This window comes from Coturnix japonica, chromosome 5 (assembly GCF_054131305.1).
Source record: "Coturnix japonica strain WE chromosome 5, WE-NBRP24, whole genome shotgun sequence".
Classification (NCBI taxonomy): Eukaryota; Metazoa; Chordata; class Aves; order Galliformes; family Phasianidae; genus Coturnix; species Coturnix japonica.
Genome location: NC_140667.1, coordinates 30,213,981 through 30,235,178, shown reverse-complemented (window position 1 = coordinate 30,235,178; position 21,198 = coordinate 30,213,981). Strand labels below are relative to the sequence as shown.

Genomic DNA, 21,198 nt, shown 5'->3' with positions numbered 1-21,198 from the left:
CACATTATTTACGAAACAAGATTTCTTTTTTCCTTTCCCAAGTAAATTGTTAAAAAAAGGAATAATGTAGTTTGCAGCTAGCCATCCCTTCTTGCTTCATCGCAAAGAAAATTATATACACTGTTGCCAAAATACTCTGTTGCTTTATGTTCTTCTCCTAAGCAGTTCCCTGAAATCCAGCAGAACATTCCACTTCAAGATCACCTTTCTTTGCATCTGCTCTTTCTACCAGGAGAGCATCTTTGTTTGAACATAAATGAATTGAATATGAGCTGACTGGGTACAAAAATCACTTCAGGAAATATGAACACCCTCCTTTTATCCCTTGAATAACTTAGGTAAGGTCCCATACTCTTACTGAGCATGGTATAGTATCACTGACTTACCATATATTGAAAGTTTTTGTCCAACCATTATATCTGTACATGCACACTTACATCTTTCACTGTTGTGCTTCTGAGGCATGTCATCACCGTTTCTCTTCCTTATATTTTCATTCTAAAAATTTGGATAATTTTTCTCTTCCCTTTTTAGTTTCCCCTCTGTATTTCTGTTCTGATAGACTAGCTAAATTAAGTGAAAAATTAAACTATATAATGCAGCCTTACTATATGCAGAACAAAATGAGTATGATCCGATGAGATAAATCGCTGAAGGTTAATAGCTTTTTTAAAATCAATCTTCCTTACAAAGGAAAAGGGTAAATGGCTTAGTGGATGAAGCCTTGGCCTCTCACCCCTGTGACCATAGTTCAACTCTAAACTGTGAGGGTCCTCAGTTACATGCTTTATTGGGCTGAGATCAGTCTCTAGTGGGCAGGAGTCTGTATTACAAGATTCATGTATGTATTTTTCCATACAGGGAAGAGCAGGATGTTAGGCTGATAGAGACTACTCTGTCATTTCCCTGAGCAGTGTGACTGACACACCAAAGTTAGTGTCAGTCCAAGAAAAGTGTGAAAAGGTCTCAGCTTGAAGCCCTCTAAGCTGTATCCAAGCCACGCACTGATAAGGATACAGCATCTAGAGCAGCCTGAAGACTCATGTCAACAATAAATACAATGCTATCCATGTAACAAACAAAATTAGGTGACTTTTTTTCATAATAACTAACAGATTACTAGGAAGCTTTAATAATTTTAATTGATCATTTTTCACACCAAGTTCAGACAAAGAAATAATTTATCTAGCTGTTATTCAGAAAGAAGGCAAATTTTCAGAGAACAAAATAATTGAAATGTCAATTAGGAAGTTTAAGCAAAAGTGGAGAAATTTAAAAAAAAAAAACAAAAACATTTCTCAAATAATTTATTAGCATGTTAATCAAGTTTTAATCAGATATTAGTCTGATAATTTATGTATTCCCATCAGTCATGAGCATGAAGTGACTATTAAACAAGCTTCTTTCTGAATTAGTTTTAATAATGTGTTTTAATAGAAAAGCACACTGTGTTCCAAGTAGCAAAATGAGCAACCCAAACTGTCTTCTGAATAAACATACAAGGAACATGCACAAAAAAAGCTTTCAGTTAAAGAAACTGTCGTGTGATTTTTGTAAGCAAAGATATATTCTCTTGGGACTGAACTAAAAGCAGAATTTCTTAATCTTGTGGGAAATTTTATTTTCTAAGCCAAAACAATGTAGGAAAAGCCTGTTATTTAAATGTGAATGTATTTTGGTTTACCTGCTTGGCCTTTGCAGCAAGATGCAGAGAGTCTCAAGTGAAAGCATTCAGCTGTGTATGTCTGTGTGTTGTGAATGTATGTGCGTAAGATTAAAATCAGATTTTAAAAAATGTGCATTTTCTGCTACTGAAAGACACCTTGCATGCTTGTGGTGATGTATGATAAATACAATTTGAAAATAATGTCTGTTCTGAGAATTAGAAAACAAGTCTATATTAAAATGTGCATACATTCATGACACTTGCGTGCTCATCCCACTGATTTTTAATGATTATTGCTTACTGTTAATTCAATACACCTTCAAGTCCCTTTGTTTTGATCAAAGACTTTTTATCCCCTGAGACTGATGGATGGCTTTGTAATTTGTGAGGTAATATGTTAAAGGTCATGAGTTAATATGTCCTATGTAACTTGCTCTTCTTGCCTTCACTTACCAAATGGATGAAGAGAATGGCTTTATTTTTCTATGTATTTGTAACTCCCCCTATGTACACTAAATGTATGTGTTCATGTTTATGCATGTGTTTATGTCTGTGTATCACAATGTGTATGCATACATACAAATGCACAGTCACCTTTAAGACAATTTTATGCAATACTTCTTCCTGTAACAATGTGACTATAGCTGTCTGAATCAAGTATTATTATTATCCTTTTTAAAATTAAACTACCCACAAAACATGCATTTACTTTCAGCTATAGAAAATGCTAATAATGCTTTTAGAATGGTCTTTAAAAACTCTAATTATATCATTTAAAAACTGAGAGACCAAAGGGCAAGCTAAATTCTCCTAACATAAATCAGACTTTTTTATTTCAATGACTTTAAAAACCTCAAATGCAGTAATTTTAATAGCAATGAAAGAATGAATAAGTCATAACTCCGCCTGATCACATAACTGTCTATAACTGTTATTAAATGCTCCAAAATAAGTGAACTCATTATGTTTCTGCACTGCTTTTAGCTAATCTGAGATTCTGCTCACTTAATCATGCAGAAAAGGCTTTAGCACAGTTTTAGACCCTCAGCAAGGTCACTTCAATGCCTTTTTTTCCTGTTCTGCACTGATCATTTAAGAACAGCACTTTGACCCGAAACTGATGATCTCTCAAATAAGCTTCAATGCTTAACCCCAAAAGGGCTGTGTTTCAGATGTACATTTGCACAGCCTATTGTCATATTTGCTGCAAACTGAGCCAGACATTCTTTTCAAGAAAGGAGGAAATGCCAATCAGAATTTGTCGATGTCATGTGTGTGATTTTATGATACCTTCAGAGACTGAAGTAGTGATTTTTAAAACACATGCTCCTGCTATGAACTCTTTAATGGATTTTAATTGGCTTTAAAGGTATGGCAATGAAATAGTGGGTTTTACTATATGTGTCTGTTGGACAATATATTAATCACACATGTAGAAACTACCTAGAAATATAATTCATTTAGGCACAGTAGCCCATGTAGACAGCTCTTGCATACAGTAGAACTATAAATGCAACCAAAAGCTATGGGTATCTTTTGTGGGTAAATGTCACCCTTTCTCTTCATCACATCTATGCTACAAAAAAAAAAAAAAAAAAAAAAAAAGGTACTTTTTAATGTCTATAAAGTGTCTTCAGACATCAGTAGCAGAGGCCAAGTCCTACACCACTGTTGCTAATGGAAAAACTCTGTTATTGATTCAGTGGCAGCAGGCTTGGGCTTTGACTCACAAATGAAGGCTGTAATTCTCAAATGCTAGTGCACAGACTGAACTTTACTCATCTGATTTGTGCCATTGATATCAACACAATGACTTCACCTGGGTAAAGTTAAAGAAAACTTAATCCTGCAGGCATTTACTTCCTGACGTACTCTTCCTTTTTTCCCCTTGTGTGCACACAGTTAGAGAGAGGCACAACACAGCCTTAGCATAGATCCAGAACGGTTACCAGGTCTGCTGTAATGGTGAGCCTCTGGATCCAGCAGCACTGTGTTCTCTATGCGTAGTGAAGAATAATATTCTCTATAGTGATATAAATCTGCTTTGAAAATATTTTTTTTTCTTCTTCTTCTTTTTTTCCTGCCTTAAAGGGAGATTGTTTGTGTTTGGCATGGATAAGAAATCATTCGTATGCTTTTCTCTCTTTTTCAGAGGCTTGGCAATTCAAATTCAAAATTTTCTTATGCTACATTTGATTATAAAAGAGGATAAATGTAGAAGAAATTAAATCCTCAGGAAGAGCAAGTTCTGCATTACCCACTGCGGCTTTTCCAGCTGTCATCAAAAAGCTATAGCTGTGCTTACTTGCTCAGGAAGTCAAGCACAGGTCCCTCACGCTTTCCTATGGAATGAAATTATTTTCTACAGATGTAAAATATAATTTCAATTGTATACTTTCTGGCCATTCTGTGCTGCCTGGACTTAGAGTCATAAAATCTGGATTGTAGATTTGTTATGGTTCTACCCCGGGGACAGTGCTAGTAGGAAGGAACGCTCCTTTCCTGGTCCTGGAACTGAGAAAGGGAGCAGCATGCAGCGGCACTCAGACTGCTTGAATAATTGCAAAGACGTGTAAAATGGTGCCAGGGCTCCCTCATACTGTGGGATGATCTGTGCCTGTACAAAGGAGGTGTGTTTTTCAGCTGTGTGGAAAGAGAGCATCCCCTGTACTGCCATAAATCTTACAGCCATCACTGCCCCCCTGGGCCCTGCTTTGGTCAGGTCTGTTAGGGAGCTGCAGCTGATTGTTTAGAGTAGGTTTGCAGTGTTAAACCATAAACTCTTCATATTAGGGACTGCTGAATGTTTTTACTGTACCTGAGCATGACTTGTCCATGGCCTGTAGACACCACTGTACTGTACATTTAGTGTAAAGACCATATAGTTATTCTTAACATGGCATCCTGACTGATATTTTTGCAACTCTTCAAGATCCTAAGATAATTAACAAATGTTTTAGGAGTGTAGAATGTTTAAAAATAATAAAAAGGAACATGTATTTCTTGCACAATAATTTACTTTGGCATATGATAGATGAGTATTGCTGTATCTTCTGTATCCTATTGAAATAACTGCATTCTGCATATTCCATAATAGAACAGGTTCACAGAAAACAAAACCAAACCCAACAACTCAGTAATATGAACGACCCTTCAAGTGGACATGGAAAAAACAAAATAAAATTATATTTTAATATTGTTTGCTTTAGGACAATTAATATTTAATTAAAATGTAAATTTTAGTTCATTCTGTTTAGATAAATGATTGAGCCTTGAATCAATGCTTCTTTTCTCATTTTAGATAAGAAAGAGTACAAATATGGGTTTGAGGGAGACGAACTCAGATGCGCCTCAAGAGCAAGGAATTTACCCAGTTCCCAGTATAGAAGCATTGTGGTCAGAGCCCTGTTTTTCTGTTTCTTTTATCTATTCAGGAACTCCAGAAAAAAAATACTTACTGCATTGTATAACCATGGATTTGTAGTGCCCTTTGCAATTGTTGTGCCCTGTCTTGTATTCTGCCTGTGAAATAAGGCCACTGAAGCACTTAAACAAGTCAGATTCATACTGCCCTGTTCTGCATATGATAAATTATTCTGACACATAGGTACTGCCACTGGGCAGGGCTGCAGAATCACTGCTGCAAGGAGAATCTTTTATATTTTGAAGTCTGTGTTCTCATCTAAACAGGCTTGTTCTTCACTTTGAAAACAAAATCCAGCTGCTTAGCAGCAAGAAGAGTCACAACAGAATAAATAAAAGCTAAATATTACTACTTGAATGGCAAATGAGGAGATTTTCTACATTCAAGCACAAAGCAAAATCCCTTTCTAAGCATTTCAAGACCTGTGCAGTATCTGCATCCAGATCAGAATTGCGTAAATGTGATCCACATTCTTAATTCACTAAATCCAAATCCCAAAATCTGATGGTTGAGTGTGTGTCATGTGGGTGGGGGAGGTGGAATTCTACCACATTTCATCTCCCTATTTTGTTGCTTGAGTCCATTTGAGGTTTATTTTAGGGATAGCCAATGTGCAGTTCCACAAGTGAGATTATCAAATCTATTTGGTTAAGATTTATGAAGACATAACATTATGTATGAATATTTTGATAAGTGCTGTGTGTTAGCAGTCATGTTTATAACTTCTGATTTTGGCACATTTTAGCTTGAATTATTCAGTATGTGAATTTGTTTTAGGATATTATATAATATTTCCTCCTAATCATCATGTTTGTAAATATTCAGGCTGGCCAGTGAATTAAAATAGCGTGAGGCATGAATCTGTATTGAATGAAGTCAGTGAGAGCTTTCCTAGTTGATTCCATAAGGAACTACATCAAAGTTCTGGAAAAAAATTTTCTCTCTAAAGGATTAACTGCAAAAGCTGCAACAGATTAAAATAAAAACATCATGTGGTAAAAATATTCTGCCATGCAAAATTCTAGCTGTATAATCAGTTGGCTGCTTCTAAATTTTTCATGGTAGTTTTATTTGCTGTATTGGAGCTGCATAACTGAATAGATAGTAGGATACTGAAACAGAAGCTTTGCATGATCTTCAACTGATACTTTCAAAATTTCTTTCTCAACAGTATTACTTTTGAGTTAAATTTGCTATCTGAATCGTTTTCACACTACACTGGAGAACATAGTTAAGGTTTGAACACCTTTTTGAAACGATCAGTCTTAAGATCCAAATCCATGGAAATTTACATTTGTATAAAATGCATTGGTTTCATATCTGCTAGTAGCACAGAACAAAGATATCAATATTTGTAAATATTTCAAGTGCGTGAGAGCTTATTTGTAAGAAAATTTGTGTTGATTCATGGATTTTCCATGGCAATCACTAAAACTACATTAAACATGTAACTGTATTATGATTCGCATGTTGTTTCCTGTAGCACCAAAAAGAGCTCAGGATCTCCTCAATCCACTCCAATTCCAGCACGAGGATTAAAAACTGTTGAAAAGCTCTGGCAAGAAACATTTACTGTACACATTTGTAATGTTTTGTAACATGATGCAGTGCCATTCAGATGCTGCTATAGCACTCTGGTGTCTACAACCTTTTAAATCAAATTACAGATAAGCTCAATTGAAAAGGGGTAGTATGCAAAAATAAAGCAAGAACCGGCAAAGATGCATGAGGTCCAGTTATTGATTGGATTTGCAGAGAACCAGAGATCTGCTAAGGGAAACAGAAAAAGGTGGGTGAGAATAACGCAGAGTTAAAATTAAATGAGTAGACAAGACTTCTTCCCAGATAAAGAAAGACAGAATTTCAAACCTGTACAGTGCACTGTATGCAGTGCAGTATTTGAAAATTCAGTCAAATTATCAAGAAAATATAAAAGGAAAGTGATTTCAATAGTACTCTGGTGGTTTCTAGGTCTGTGTTCCGTCAGTCAAAGGGAGTGAAATTTTTAGAGGTATCTGTAGGAAAAATATGTTAATTTTTTTATAATTGCATTAAAAAAAAAAAAAAGCAGGATACATCTTGAAAAGGCAAATAAAAATATTTGATTTTTCTAGACAGCAATATTTTGATGAATTCATATTAATTAGACTATCTTAACCTAAGTTACTGATTATCTATCAACCTGCTGTAAATATATTTTTTAAAATAGCACATATGCTGTATGATGCTCTGAAAGAGAATTGCATATTAGCTTGTCAAATATTGTGAAATATTTTTTCCACAACCTGAAATTAAGGGAAATATTTTTAAGCCAGAGATTCTTCTAAAACTCTTGTTTATAAATTCAGTACTTTCATAGTCGTCTTCTTTCTCCCTTTCTTCCATCATCTTGGCTAGCCACCCAACTCTAATTTATAGTCTCCTTTAAACAGGAGGTACTCCTACACTGGATAGTCCTTTTATCAGTCAAGAGTCTAACAGGATTATGAAATCCCTTCATCTAGTCAAGATGCTGCAGTACTTCAGAGCAAGTTTGCACTCCTCAGACAGTATAAGACTGATCAACAGTTGGTTTAGCATCCCCCCCAGTGTCACTTTGAGCTTGTGGGTGTATTTTACTAGAGTTAATTATAAACTCTTGTGTTACCTATTTGCCTAATTGCCACTCTAAGCAGCTTAGCCTAGATGAACTTCAGCCGGGAGACCGAGCAACAAAAGAGGATATCCACGCTATTGCTACTGATGTAACTCAGTACAGCATTTTGATAGCTTTAATTTGTATTTAGTACTGGACCAATATGTGTACAACCTCCATTTTGGAGATAGTTGAGGGTTGTCTTTAAATAATCTTTTCATGCACAGCACATTACTGTAAAGATAAAAGAGATGTTTCCAGTTTTGCTTCTTCTCGTGTGAGAAAAATAAGTGAATTGTGCTATTCAAGTAACAAGTAGTCATTATATAAGGAGTGTACTGCTTGTGGGTCTAGCCATGGAAAATGTAGAGAAAATGTCATTTAGTATAAAGTCTTTTCTCCACACTCTGAAAAACAGAGAGAATAGAAGTCTCTCACCTTCTTTAAGGCGCTCTACAGATAATTATTATTTTTCTGTCAGACATTATTTTTGTGTAAATAATAGCGTGGCACAATGAATGAATATTTAAGAAATATATATTTAAATATATTAGTAAATATTTTTGCTGATAATGAAAATATATTAAGCAGCTTGAAGTATTACAGGAAAAAAGTATTGCTGTATCTCTAAAAATCTCCAGGCCCACCTATCCCCAAATTCCCTGAGAAGTTATTTAGCTGCAGGTGAAATCACAGAAATAGCCTAGTGTTTTCTCTTTCATTTGTTCGTATTTTATTTTCGTATTTTGTCCAAGGACAACCACCTGAGTAAACTGCGAACTGGGGATTTTTTAACAACGTCACCAAGCTTTGAAATGAATCCACCTGTATGATTCTTTATCAAGTGGTCTCTGAAAACCTTCAAAGAACATATATTCAGCTTGCAATGGACTTTATTTCATCCTCTAAGATATTTCTATTCCATTCAGTTATTGCAATATATCTGCTTATTTTGATGAATTTTTCACAGTGGACAGGAGGAGATCATTCTTTTTAAACATATCTTTGATTTAATTTTCTTTTATATAGATAAATTGTGATTTCTAAGTCCCATTTTGCTAGATGCAGAATCTTGTCTAAGGGATATTTTATATCACAGCAAATATTATGATCTCCACTGATGTGGTCATAGGACTAAAAGAATTTAATCTAATCCCTGTAAGGAAAGTAGGCTTGATTCTGAAGATTCTCACAATCAAGTGTACAATAGGAACCCACAAAATGCTGCGGGTCAGCCAGGATCTCTATATCCTGTACCTTTAGCATTGTAGCCCTCCTTTGTCAATTTCAGGTAAGGTCACGCTTACTGCCACTGCAAGTTAAAGCATGAGAAAAAAAATCTGCATATTCTGTCCATATGTGTCCATATTCTATGAATAGATGGTTTGTTTTGTTTTTTAAAGCAAAGTTAAATTCACTTTGGTTTATGTTCAGCTAAGATGTTAGAGCTGACTACAGGACATCATACAGCCTGTGCACTGGATTAAATCCACAGTTCAATACTGATAACCTAAGGAACATTTTTCTGTTGCGTGTTGTACTTTTAAAGGAACAGGAGTACCGAAAAAAATATTTAAAGAATTTCCCTTTCTTCCTCTTCTGCTAACACTTATCTAGCAAAGTCTATGGTTTGACAGAGGTACGTGTCAAACATCATGCACAGGAATTCCCTTCAGTTAGTAGGAACTAATTGTTTCTCTGTCCATGTGATATATAATGTGTCAGCTAGTTTTAGTAAGTCTTGAAAATACAGAACTCCTTCCTTTTATCCCTTTCCCCACCCTTCTGCTTTTGTAGGAGAAAGGCCTACTTTCCTTATATGTCCACTGCTTGTTAAATCAATTCATGCTGCTAGGCATGACTAGTGTCTTTAGACATAATATCTTAATGTATATATATATATATTTATTTATTTATTTATTTTTTAAAATGACTTGCCCATCTTAATGGCATCAGTAACTCAACCTGTTTTCAGGAATACATGGAGACAAAATGCTAATGTCAAGCAGAAAATGGAATTAAAAACAAGGTGTCAGGGCTATGATTCATTGTTAGCTTAAGAAAGTCCTGGAATTGTCATGCTTTCTCCTTCTCTCTCACCTCTCCAAATCGCAAGATTTGTCAGTGCTGTTTCAGAACAGTATAAATAGTCCCAGTGTGAGAGACTAACGAGCTTTTTGTTAATTCTGAAACTTATTAGGAATTAAGTGATTAGTGGATACACAAGTACAACGCTGATGAGATTGGTCAGGTTTCTTATGTGAGGTATATTGCCATTATCTGCACTATGTAATCATTATTCCTGTTTTGCTAGAATATCAATAAAACCGGTTGCAGTGTTTAAATAAAAGACATTCAGAATCATATCATCAGTAGAAGCATATTTTAAAAAAAAACACGTCAACTTCCATTTATGCTAGTGATAGCAATCCACTCGAAGTGGATGCAAATGGCTAGCAAGTTCGAATATTTACAAACGTCTTAGATATTTTAACATTCGCACTCTTCCTACCTGCCACAGCAAATTTGAACTAGATATTCCAGCTGCTGTCAGATCCAAAAACAAGAGTGTCCTTCATCATGAGCACCCCTACCAGGAATAGCTGGCAATATATGCCTATCTTTCCCCTGTATTCTCTGCCCTGTAGCTTGCAATTAGTTGATACACTAGAAAAGGGATGACTGCAGAATGATAGAAGTGCTGATGTTTTGCCTCGCCTGGTGAAGTATGTGAGTCTTTAGAGGAAAGTTGAATGTCAAAAGTGGAGAAAACCACTCCCTCGCTTAAAGGCACAAAAAACTCTAGGAGAGGGTGTGCAAGTTCAGCCTTAGGCATATAATTATGTAATAGACTACAGTGATGAGTAACAGCTTTTATTTCAGTGTGGCAAAGACGATGTATTACAGTGATCAAAAATAAGCCTTTTGTTGGTCCCACCTCAAGCCAGCAGCTTCACCTACACAGCTTTGCTCTTCATGCACCTTCTGATTAGACAGAATTTTGTTCTTTTTTAGGAGTCATTATAATAGCTGAAAGAATAACATCTAAATTGGGCTATCACTGCTATAGTCATAAGCTTTCGATAGTGTGCGTGACTGTATTAATAGCTGATACATTTCCTTATAATTGTTTGGGTTCTGATAGGATCCTCATTTTTGACAAAAAGATGTTTGACTACAATTTTTGCAATTCTGCAAACACTCCAACAGTTTTGCTTCGTGTATACACATCAGCAGAACCTTTTGCTGTTGGCAAACTATCATTTAATGAAACATCAGGAAATATGCTATAACATTCATCTAAATGAATCTCTTGTGCCTAAATGGGTAATATTGAAACACAAATATTTTCATGTTTGGGAGAGCTTCCCTTGAGAAAAGCATACATAAAATGGAAGCTGTGTGAGTAATGAGTGACAGTTTCTTAAAGGTTAATATTTTCTTTAATCTATTTCCATAACAGGAGAAGAGAAAAAAAATACTGTGCTAAGCATAAGGTGTGCTTTTGGGATTAGAGAAACAATCTCTGCTAGTATGTATATCTCAGACCACAGGGAACAATATGCATACCACAAACACATTTTTATTTCATTTAATCAAATATAGAAGTGTCTTAAATATTTTTCCATGTTATTAAAAGGGTTGAGGATGCTTTAGATTTTCTTATTTTTTTTTCTTCTTCCTTTTTTTTTTCTTTTTTTAGGAAAAGTAAAACTGCCCTTAATGCTGGACTAGTCTCTGTGATTGTCATGTAAGGTAATGAAACCATTAAATGCACAGTATTAAGAAGAGACGAGATGCAATTAGCCAAGAAATTACTCTGATCTCAGTGACATTTTCAAAAATCATAATACAATATACATTGCAGGACATGATTGACAGTCTAATCCAGTTTTGATGGAACGTAGTCCACATACTGAGAGTAAAGCAGTACACGGCCAGATAAAGCTCACAGCTGTGAATCCCTGATATGTCCTTACAGTCTTGTCACCCAGGAAATTCCTCAGGTTTAAAAGATGATGAAAGTATCGACCATTAATGACAGGATCATCTCCTACCCTGAAATAAAATGTACTAATCCCTTTTGCTAGGTCTATGAATTCCTAATATAAATTATATAAACTGTAGTAATTCATCTCTGTTAGCACAGTTGTGTTTGGAAATTGTACAGCAGTCTTTGCCCTATTTGAAATGCTAGATGAAAGCAAGACATGTTCGTTTAAGCTGCAGCATAAAGTAATTTAACACAGGGGACAGAATAACTTCTGGATAATAAGCGGTAGATATGTAAAAGAAGGAAGTTCTAAAGTTCTAAAGTGGCCTGATGGATTTATGCCTGATCTTAGAAAGAGGCCAAAAAATGTAAATATAGGAAGTATGGTTAAATGCAGGTGCTTTGTTAGACATTTGTAAGATGATTTAATGATTGAGTCATACAGAATACATGCTCTGACTTCAAAGAGACATACAATGGTCATTTATGTCTTACAAATAATTTGGATGGTAACCTATCCATCATTTTAAAATACAGTAATGTGGATCATACTGGATTATACTGCAAGGAAAAAAAAAGTTAAAAATGAATTTGAAGTGACATTAAAACACATTTGAATTTCTGTAATCCATTTTTTATAATATATAGGCTGTAAGTATCTATCAGGCTGGACTTGCAGCCTTATGCTCATATGTCATCAACACCTGCAACATCACATAGACAAACAGTCATTGATGAAATCAGGTAGTTATCCTCCTAAAGGATGTTTCCTGCATCTACAAATAATACAAAGCACAAAAATGGATATTGAATATTTTTCACACAAGTAATGACAGCACAAGCCATCTGATGTTTTTAAAACAATATCTGGAATGAATAGATATAGAACAAAAGTTTCATAAAATATATGTGTTTTATGTATGTGCTTTGCTCTGATGTATGATGTGGGCTAATTTCAAGAATGAAAAGAGCACAGATATAGTTTTGCTAATAAATTATATTTACATTGTCAAAGACTGTAGCTACTGAAATAACTGTTCAAAAATATTCTGCATTTGGTAGAATCTCTGCATTTTTATTCTAAAATTTCCAGTATCTCCTGTGGAAATCGCTGTATTGCATACAACATAAAGCAATGTCTGATGTTATCCAGTACTCAAAACACTTTGGGAAGAACAAGGGAGAGAAAATTCTTTTGTGTCTGGATAGCATTGTTTTTGACAGTTAAATTTAGAATTATTGAGTATGATTAAAACTTACAACAGAATTTCCTGCAAGTTGTGAAATAAAAGATATCCCACTGGTATGATGGGTTACCACCAATTCAAAGTTTTCAAATTTCAGCAGATTCTTACCTAGCTTAAAATATGAGCCAAATTACAACTGATTGTACATCTGCAATTGCCTCAAAGAACATTCTCCCTCAAAAAGGAAAATCAGCAGAGATCCATTTTATTTTAGTAACATGAAATGTCAAATGAGAATCCATTACATAATGTCATACCAAACCACAGAAGTCCACTTTGGACATCTACCCATGCTTGCATACAAGGAGGTCAATAGTGGATTATGCCACATTATGAGTCAGACTGAAAGAAATGCTATATTTCCATCCTGACGTTTTGATTTATTCAGGATGAATGGTACTCAAGATGGTTCCAACTGGGTTTCTAAAAAGTTTGTCTTGAATTCAGGGTTGGGTTTTTTGAAAGTTTACTAGGCATTGCAGTTTAACACTAAGTTCTATTTAAAAGACCTTTGAATCCCAAACAGCCTCTTGATAATTTTCATTTATCCATGTTCTACACATTAGCCGTGTTCATCTATCAACATTCATTTACAGCCGAGACTTTTTTTTTCTTTTTTTTCTTTCTTTTTTTTTTTTTCTTTTTTTCTTTCTTTTTCTTTTATTACCTTACTGAAAAATGTCTGGAACAGTTTTAAGTAATATTGATATAAGGCAGAATTACAAATCACAAACTGTGTGGCTTCATTTTATTGAAATGATGTATATATAAAAATACAATTTATATTACTATCATGTAAATAAATTGTAATGATTAGTATTGTGCTGATAAATGGTAAATTTGGTAAGAAAACATGAGAAAAAGAATGTTCTAAAAAATAGCAGTCTGACACCAACAGTGTGTCAAGCACTTTTGCTATCACTAACTTCAGTAATAACCACAGGCTTTCAGTGACTCAGAGGAGCTTTGCTGTCCCCTGCATCCAATCCTAAGCCAGAAACATTGAAAGAAGTTAGGAGACTGAATTGTAAGGCAGGGCTGCTTCTGCTGCTGTTCAGTATCTTCTGTAAGCCTACCATAAAATGCTTCTTAAAACTTAGGGAAGCTTCCTCAGGGAAGATTTTTGCATTCCTGTTCTGAGTCAGATACTCTGCAGTCTTTTAACTCACTGTTGTAAATTAGCTTTGAATGTATCTTGCCTACGCATTTTCATGTCACTAGATTCTCCCTTCTTTTTATTTATTTATTTTTTTAAATGAACTAAAATTGAAGTAGATTTCATTCAAAGTCAGGGAAAAATGAAAGAACATATGTTTTTCAGAGGATAGTTTGTTCTTGTAGCATGGGTTCTCCCAAGCAGATGTGCAGGGGAATCAACAAGAATGTTCTGCAAGTTTGTATAGTAAGTACATTTACATTTAGCAATAATACAGTTGTATTCATTTCTAAGTGTGACTGTCTTTATTTGAGGTAACTGAAGATTATTGGCCCAAATTGTTTCAAATTGTTTTTGATTACCTATGCTCTAATCTCTATATGAACAGATACTTAGAACTGCCTTTTCTTTTTCCCATGTGCACAATGTGATTGTGGTTTTTATTTTTATTATTTCTTAGGGAATATAATAAAAGAAGATGGCTTCAATTTTAACTGCTTTGAAAGTAAACAAATATGTTGAGCTTTTTAAAAATAACAAATACATTGACATTTTTGGATGTCTTCCTGGGTTTCGGTACTTTGCCATTTATATTCAATTTTTAGGCAATCAGCTTCAATTTTGTCATAGTAATTTATTAGAGAACCCCAATTCCTTTGAGAAAAATCAAAACTGATGATGCCAACCGGCTCAACAGAAGAATATAATGCAAATGCTGTTACTTTGCAGTGTGAATGTTTAAAAAGAGGCAGGAGAAAGATGCTACTGAAAGGAAAATGAATACTTTAGTTGGCAATGTGTTAACAGCACAAATTTTGCCCTTCGTATCATTCTGGGTAACTAGTGTTTCAATATTTCTGTCATATTATTCCTAAAACCTTATTTTTTTTATTTTTTTTTAAATAGGATTGTATGTACACACTGAAAGTTAAGTGGTCAAATATCATCTTTCTTATTTAGTTCCAACATCAGCTGCACTTCATTTCATACATTTCTGCTTTTATAAGACGTAAACAGTAATGACCTGTTGTTACTTCTGCAGCAAAATCACAGTAACACAAACCATTATTTGCTGCTAATTTTTAAAAGATCTAATGTATCTATCTAAAGCCTGATAAAAGAAAAGTCTGCTACTGACAGTGGTGGAGTAATTGAAACTATTATAAAGCTAAATATAAGATGAAAAATGTTCTTCATATTTGATTCAGAAGGCACCATGCAGTGCTTCTCTTTGGTCCAAACTCCTAAGCAACTCCCTACAAATGTTATTATTTTAGTTTAAAAAATAAACATCCTCAAGATTAATGTATTCTGAACTGTCGAGTACAGTAGATACATTACAATACAAGAGTTATTGATGTTATACTCAAGGGAAATTCAGCAATGGTATCTAGTCAACGTTAGATGATAATCGGTCATAGTTTTATAATGCTTTACATTCTCAAAACTCTGTATAGTTTTATGAAAAACATCACAGAAATATGGAAAGAAAAAATCTCTCTCAAAAGAAACCTGTGTGCTTTTACAGTTAAAAGAATGCAGTGGAAGAACTGAAGGCAATTTTTGGAGAACACATGTGTGTTTGAAAAATGTTGTTAACTCAAAGGAGATGTTAAATATTTTCCAAGATTTGAAATCACTTCTTTTTGACAGATCTGTTATGGTTAATTAATTACTTTTATTTGCTTTAAGTTGTATGCGTGAGGATGAATAGTGCATGATAACAAGGCGAGACTGTGTGAGGAAGACCTTTGGTAGTCTATACAGTGTGCTGCCTCATTACAGAGCTAGCTATCTGCAGGAAGCCTGACATTGAAAGGTACCACGCATCCCATAACGCCCTCCCTTAACTGTGATGATTGTAGCTTCTTCCTAAAAGTGATGATTAGGCGAGAGAGAAAAGCAAAACTGAATGCTGTATGAATATTTCATGTAAATGTAAGCAGGCACTTACTGGACGTAGACCTTGATTGATGCTAGAGTGCCTCTAAATGATTTGACATTGAAGGGTTTAGACTCCCCTTTCCACAATGACTGCTTCGAGAGCTGCAGTTAATAGTGGAATATAGACGTATTTATCTGAAGAGCTCTTTACTACTGGCTGGTATTAAACAAGACCACAGGCCTTGTTTGAGTAAGTGAATCTAGATAAAAGACTTAGTGGATATCTAAATGATAAGATAGTTAAGTTACCTTCTCCCCTCACTTTCTGAAACTTGATTCCTGGTATGCCTTTTAAATTTCTTCATATGCTGAAGTTATTTAACAATTTGTGAGAGGGCTCAGCCACAGACTATTACAAAGTGGGTGTACAAAAAAACACCAAATTGAAATGTCTAAACAATTTCTTACAAGGAGGCAAGTAATTTTAAAAAGTACTAAATTAAATGTAATTATTCATACAGGACAAAAAGCTATAACTTTTGTATCTGTCCCAATAGGCCTTTCAAATTAACACTGAAACACTGATCAAAGAGGAAAAAATCTGCTCTTTCAAAGGACTGATTTTCATTTGCATTCATAGGGATACAAATATTTCTGTAGATGTGCTTACAAGGAACTGGTTCTCGTATTTTTGAACTGTCCTTTTGAAAAGATTGTGGCCTGTAATGCATTGCTTTAAATGGAATAGTTATACTTGCAAGCTGTTTAGAAGCTGAAATGAGCTTTGTAAAAGAATCATGTTTCAAAATCAGTCACATGAATGAAATATCTTTTGAAAGTTGACACTGAGATGTTTCATGGTGAAAATGAAATGATGGTCATGATAAGTTTTTTCAGCATCTTGGTAACAGACAAATTAAACTGACTTTGAGAAAAAGCTCAGTCACTACCATTCACTTTCATTGGGATTGTGGACTACTCTTTCCAAATACTTATTTTTTTAAGAATGTTGTTATAAAATGTCTTGTTTTGAGCTCTGCTGCATCAAAGCAGAAATCTTAATTGCTACAGTATCAAAGGAAGTGGGATGGCTCCTCATCATAAGTTGAAGAAGGCAGAATATACTCATGGGCAAAGTATTTGCCAGTTTCATAATTATTTTGCTCTTCCTTGATATGTGCATAAATAAGATTCCATGTCAACCAATAGCTTTTATTAATTGCAAGTCTCAACATAAAATACTGGAGGTGAAACACAAAGGGAGTTATACTACTCACGGAGGCAGGAAAGCTTAGAAGCAGCATGAGTTGCCTTCTCCAACATTCCAAAACAGTTGTGAGTAGTTCTGGAACTGGTGATTCCATGTCTCTGTAGAAGTAAAATATGCTTATCTATATGACTTCCCCCGTGCCTCCAAAGTTCTAGTATTTTACATATCAGGAAGGCATTTCTCTTTATACAACCCATCAAATCCTATTTACACCTTATTAAAGAAGACTCTATGACCATTTTTAATTTGCCACACAGGTTCCCTCACATGCACTGGGAATTGGCCTTTTCTTAGCTTCCACACATATGACTGTCCTGTAAGCTCCACTCTTCTGCAGGACTACCAGTATGATCATTCCTCAGGCTGTCTGAGACTAGAATCATTCAACTTGCTTTTATCAATTAGTATCACAAAAGTTTGAGTGAATTTTCCACATATTTTTCCAGCAAATTTTTAACTACACCAGCAGAAGTTTCTTGGTTTAATGATTGATGTCATTACAAAATGATGTCTTGTTTTTGTTCTACATTCAGGAACTTTTCTCTTTACTTGTGTTTTGCCAACATATATGCACTATTATTTTTTCTTCTGACATACTGGAAAAAAACAAAAGCAAAGCAAGATTTCTTCTAAAAGGTTGCTTTGCACCTTGGCTCTTTATACGATAACTGGCTACATGTAATCAGGTATGTTTCTTCTTCATCACATAGATCTTATCTAAGCATTGTTTCTTGCAAAATAAAGGGACTGGACTTTGTTTCCTATTGTATTTAGCAGGACTTTTAGCTATTCTCTGTTGCATCAAGTTCAGCCTAATATATTTTCCAGTTTTCTATGTATTTATTTTTTAGTTTAGTAATTTTTGTATTGCATAAACTGTAAAGTGAAGTGATTGGTGGTGACTTTTAAGGGAGAACTGTAGGAGCTACCACATGAGCCACTACCACATGATTTCATTTTTTCCATTAATACAGTAAAATTGCTAACTCTGTGCTGGTTAGCAAGGGTCTGAGCACTTTCCAGCTGTGAATTGTCCTTATGTTCCACAATTGATTTTGTATGTTACTAAGCTGACCATATATTTTAAGAGCACTAAATCCAGTATGCACACTATTGCCCCAAAGAAACATTTTGCTATAACACAAATTAAGCTTGTGTGGCTAGATAATGACCACAGAGTAAAATAGCAGAACAAAAGAAAGCCTCTATAATGTTACACTCCTTGCTTCTAAAGGATGATAGCATGCCAGTACTATGCACTGGAGACAGATAAGACGGGTAGGAATACAGTTGGATGGAGAAGACTGAAAAAAGGTTAATGAATACTAGATGATTTTGTTATTAAGATAACAGAGAATTACTCTTAACATTTCAATCAGTCATGCAACTGACTTTAATCACTGTGGACTTGTAGTCACATCTTTCTGCACTGAAACTAATATTCTAATTACCTACAGATGCAGATTGTTCATGTGTCTTCTGAGCGCACAAGTGAAGTTGCTCTGCTACCTGCTGGACCTACAGCAGATGGTTATTCAGGTAAGAGTAGCAGAATTTTGATGCTACAGCTAGATATTTATTTGGTGGGGGGGAAAAAAAAAGGGAAAAAAAAGCATTGAATTTTATCTCAGTATTATAGATCAATTTTCAGGACAGAGTTCCTAACAGTGTGTTCATAGGCTGGGTACAAAACCAATTTTATCTGCTTCAGTGGTGTGTGAACTGTATACGGCAAGACATCTCTTTACTCTCTGATAGCTTATCTTCCCTGGTGACCATTTATGCGTGCTCTTGTAAATATACATATTTTACAGAAAAAGCTCTTTAAATTATCCTTTGAGATGACCTTGAAGTAGGAGTATTTGAATCTTCCAGGAAATTAGCAGTAAAATATGTTTTGATAATGATTGGTGGGGTGGGAAGTGCCACTCAAAGCAGAAGTAATAATCAACAGCAAGTTGTATTACAAAACAGGATATTTTACAAGGAAATACACAAAAATATATTCCTCTTCCATCTCTGCAGTATTTCTTATGATCTTCAGAAAAAAGGTGTTTGGCAAAGTGGGGCTACTACTTAAGAACAAAAATATTAAAAGCTAACAACAGTAAAAATAATGTAACAAGTACATTTTTTTTGTCCTGCTGGGCACATAAATATTGAATAGACTTAGCTGATGTTAACAAAGAAAATGAGGTTTTCCAGATTATGTAACGAAAACTTCCAGACTTTTAGCAAAACTAAGGAATTTTCTATTTTATCTTAGTGTGTAGTTTATTATTTTTATTGCCATTTTCTTTCTTTTTGCTATGTTTTCCCACTTTGATAGCAGTCCAGTTTCATCCTCTTAAAATATGAAGTTCATATTCTGTAGATATATATGTGTGTAGTGAAATCTGATATAATTTCACTTCAGTCCACTATCCTAGAATATACACAATGAACCAGGCAATTCAAAGTATTCTCCCTTTATCAGTGCATAAGCAGGCTTATACCTCTATGACAAATTCCCTCATACAGATGCAAATACTCTTCTCTATAAATGTCTTTAGGCATAAGCATTTTTTTCCTTAACAAATGCATACTTCCCTTGTGAATGTGCACATTTCTTAGAACATACATTGCTGTGTTCTTTGTCAGTCCACACTGAATGCCTCTATTTGCTTCTTCTGTTGCTGTCTCTTCAAAGATTCCTATAGAAAACTCTTGTTCTTACATTATGCTTATATCCCATATCATACATAGATGTATTTGTTTTCAGTATAGAAGCGCACACAGTCCCCATTGCATTCTTATGTGCATATGCAATCTTCTATAAAAGCAACTTGGTTAACTGTGAACTGATAATAAAATTAGATTTGTAAAATTTTGTAATATGCTTCTGTAGCAATAGTACAAGGTCTTCCCTTCTAACTTCTATGATAGCATCAAACTTAAGTTATAAACAATTTTGAAAATGTTCAGCAAAGTGATTAGCAGATGCGATGACAGAGTGATAACTTATACATCATTATTTTCAGTTCTACTCATTGAAACTGTTACTGTGAATTTTAGTGATACTTAACATACTTTACTGTTAAAGTGTATTGAGTGATGACTTGAGATAGACTCCCAGGAGGGAATATAGAAATATTATTTGGACATGGAGAGGAGACAAAAGCCCAGCTTGACCTAACATGAGATGTCAAGAAAAACAAGAGCGTAGTAGGTATGTGAACAGGCATTTGTACAAGTAAGGTGCAGGTTTGCTACTGAACAGGTTAGTACAAGAAGACTAGTTAGTTAAATACAATACAAAAAAGGTTGAGATGCCTTGTAGTTCAAGGCATAAACCCCAAGTCTCTGTGTGAGAAGCAACAACAAGGCAAAGCTAAACCACAGACTGAAGATAAAGTACATTGGACATAGACAAGTGTATGGGACATAATGAGCACTATAATAGTTGACTGACAACACTGCATAGTTGGTCTTGAAAAGGGTTATGGAAATAAGGGGAAGATATGAATGACTTTTAAAGACCAAATATATATCTTTTTCTGAAAAAAAAATAAAAAAAATAAAAATCTGGGAAACTGCAGATCAGTTAGCCACACATCAGTCCCTGAACAAATTATGAAACAGATCCATTTGTGTAGCTGTTTCCATGATCATGAAATGCAAGCTGTTTGGGAAAAGACAGCATGAATTTACCAATAGTAAATGTGTGAGCAACTGATCTTCCCTGTTGAAACAACATGCTCAAAGGATGAGAGTGGTGATTGTCATCTGCCTTCATTTTAGAAAGACAACTGTCACAACCTACTAAAACTCCTTCAGCAAATTAGACTGAAATGGCTCCTAGTCTATAAGGGCTACATCAGTGAGTCAAGAGATAGAGGTAGTAACCACGGAAAGAGAGAAAGCATTTGGCTCAGATATGCTA

At 34.7% G+C, this 21,198-nt stretch overlaps 1 long non-coding RNA gene across 2 annotated transcripts in view; it reads left to right on the top strand.

The window, feature by feature from the left end:
* Positions 1 to 21,198, top strand: part of LOC146760737 (uncharacterized) — a 240,784-nt gene that overhangs the window by 183,035 nt on the left and 36,551 nt on the right. Inside the window, exon 3 of one of the 2 annotated variants that reach the window (XR_014947168.1) lies at positions 18,734 to 18,815. The exons of the other annotated variant lie outside the window; for it this stretch is intronic. This is a non-coding gene — a long non-coding RNA (uncharacterized LOC146760737). The remainder of the gene's footprint in view (positions 1 to 18,733; positions 18,816 to 21,198) is intronic. 2 annotated transcript variants of the gene reach the window in all.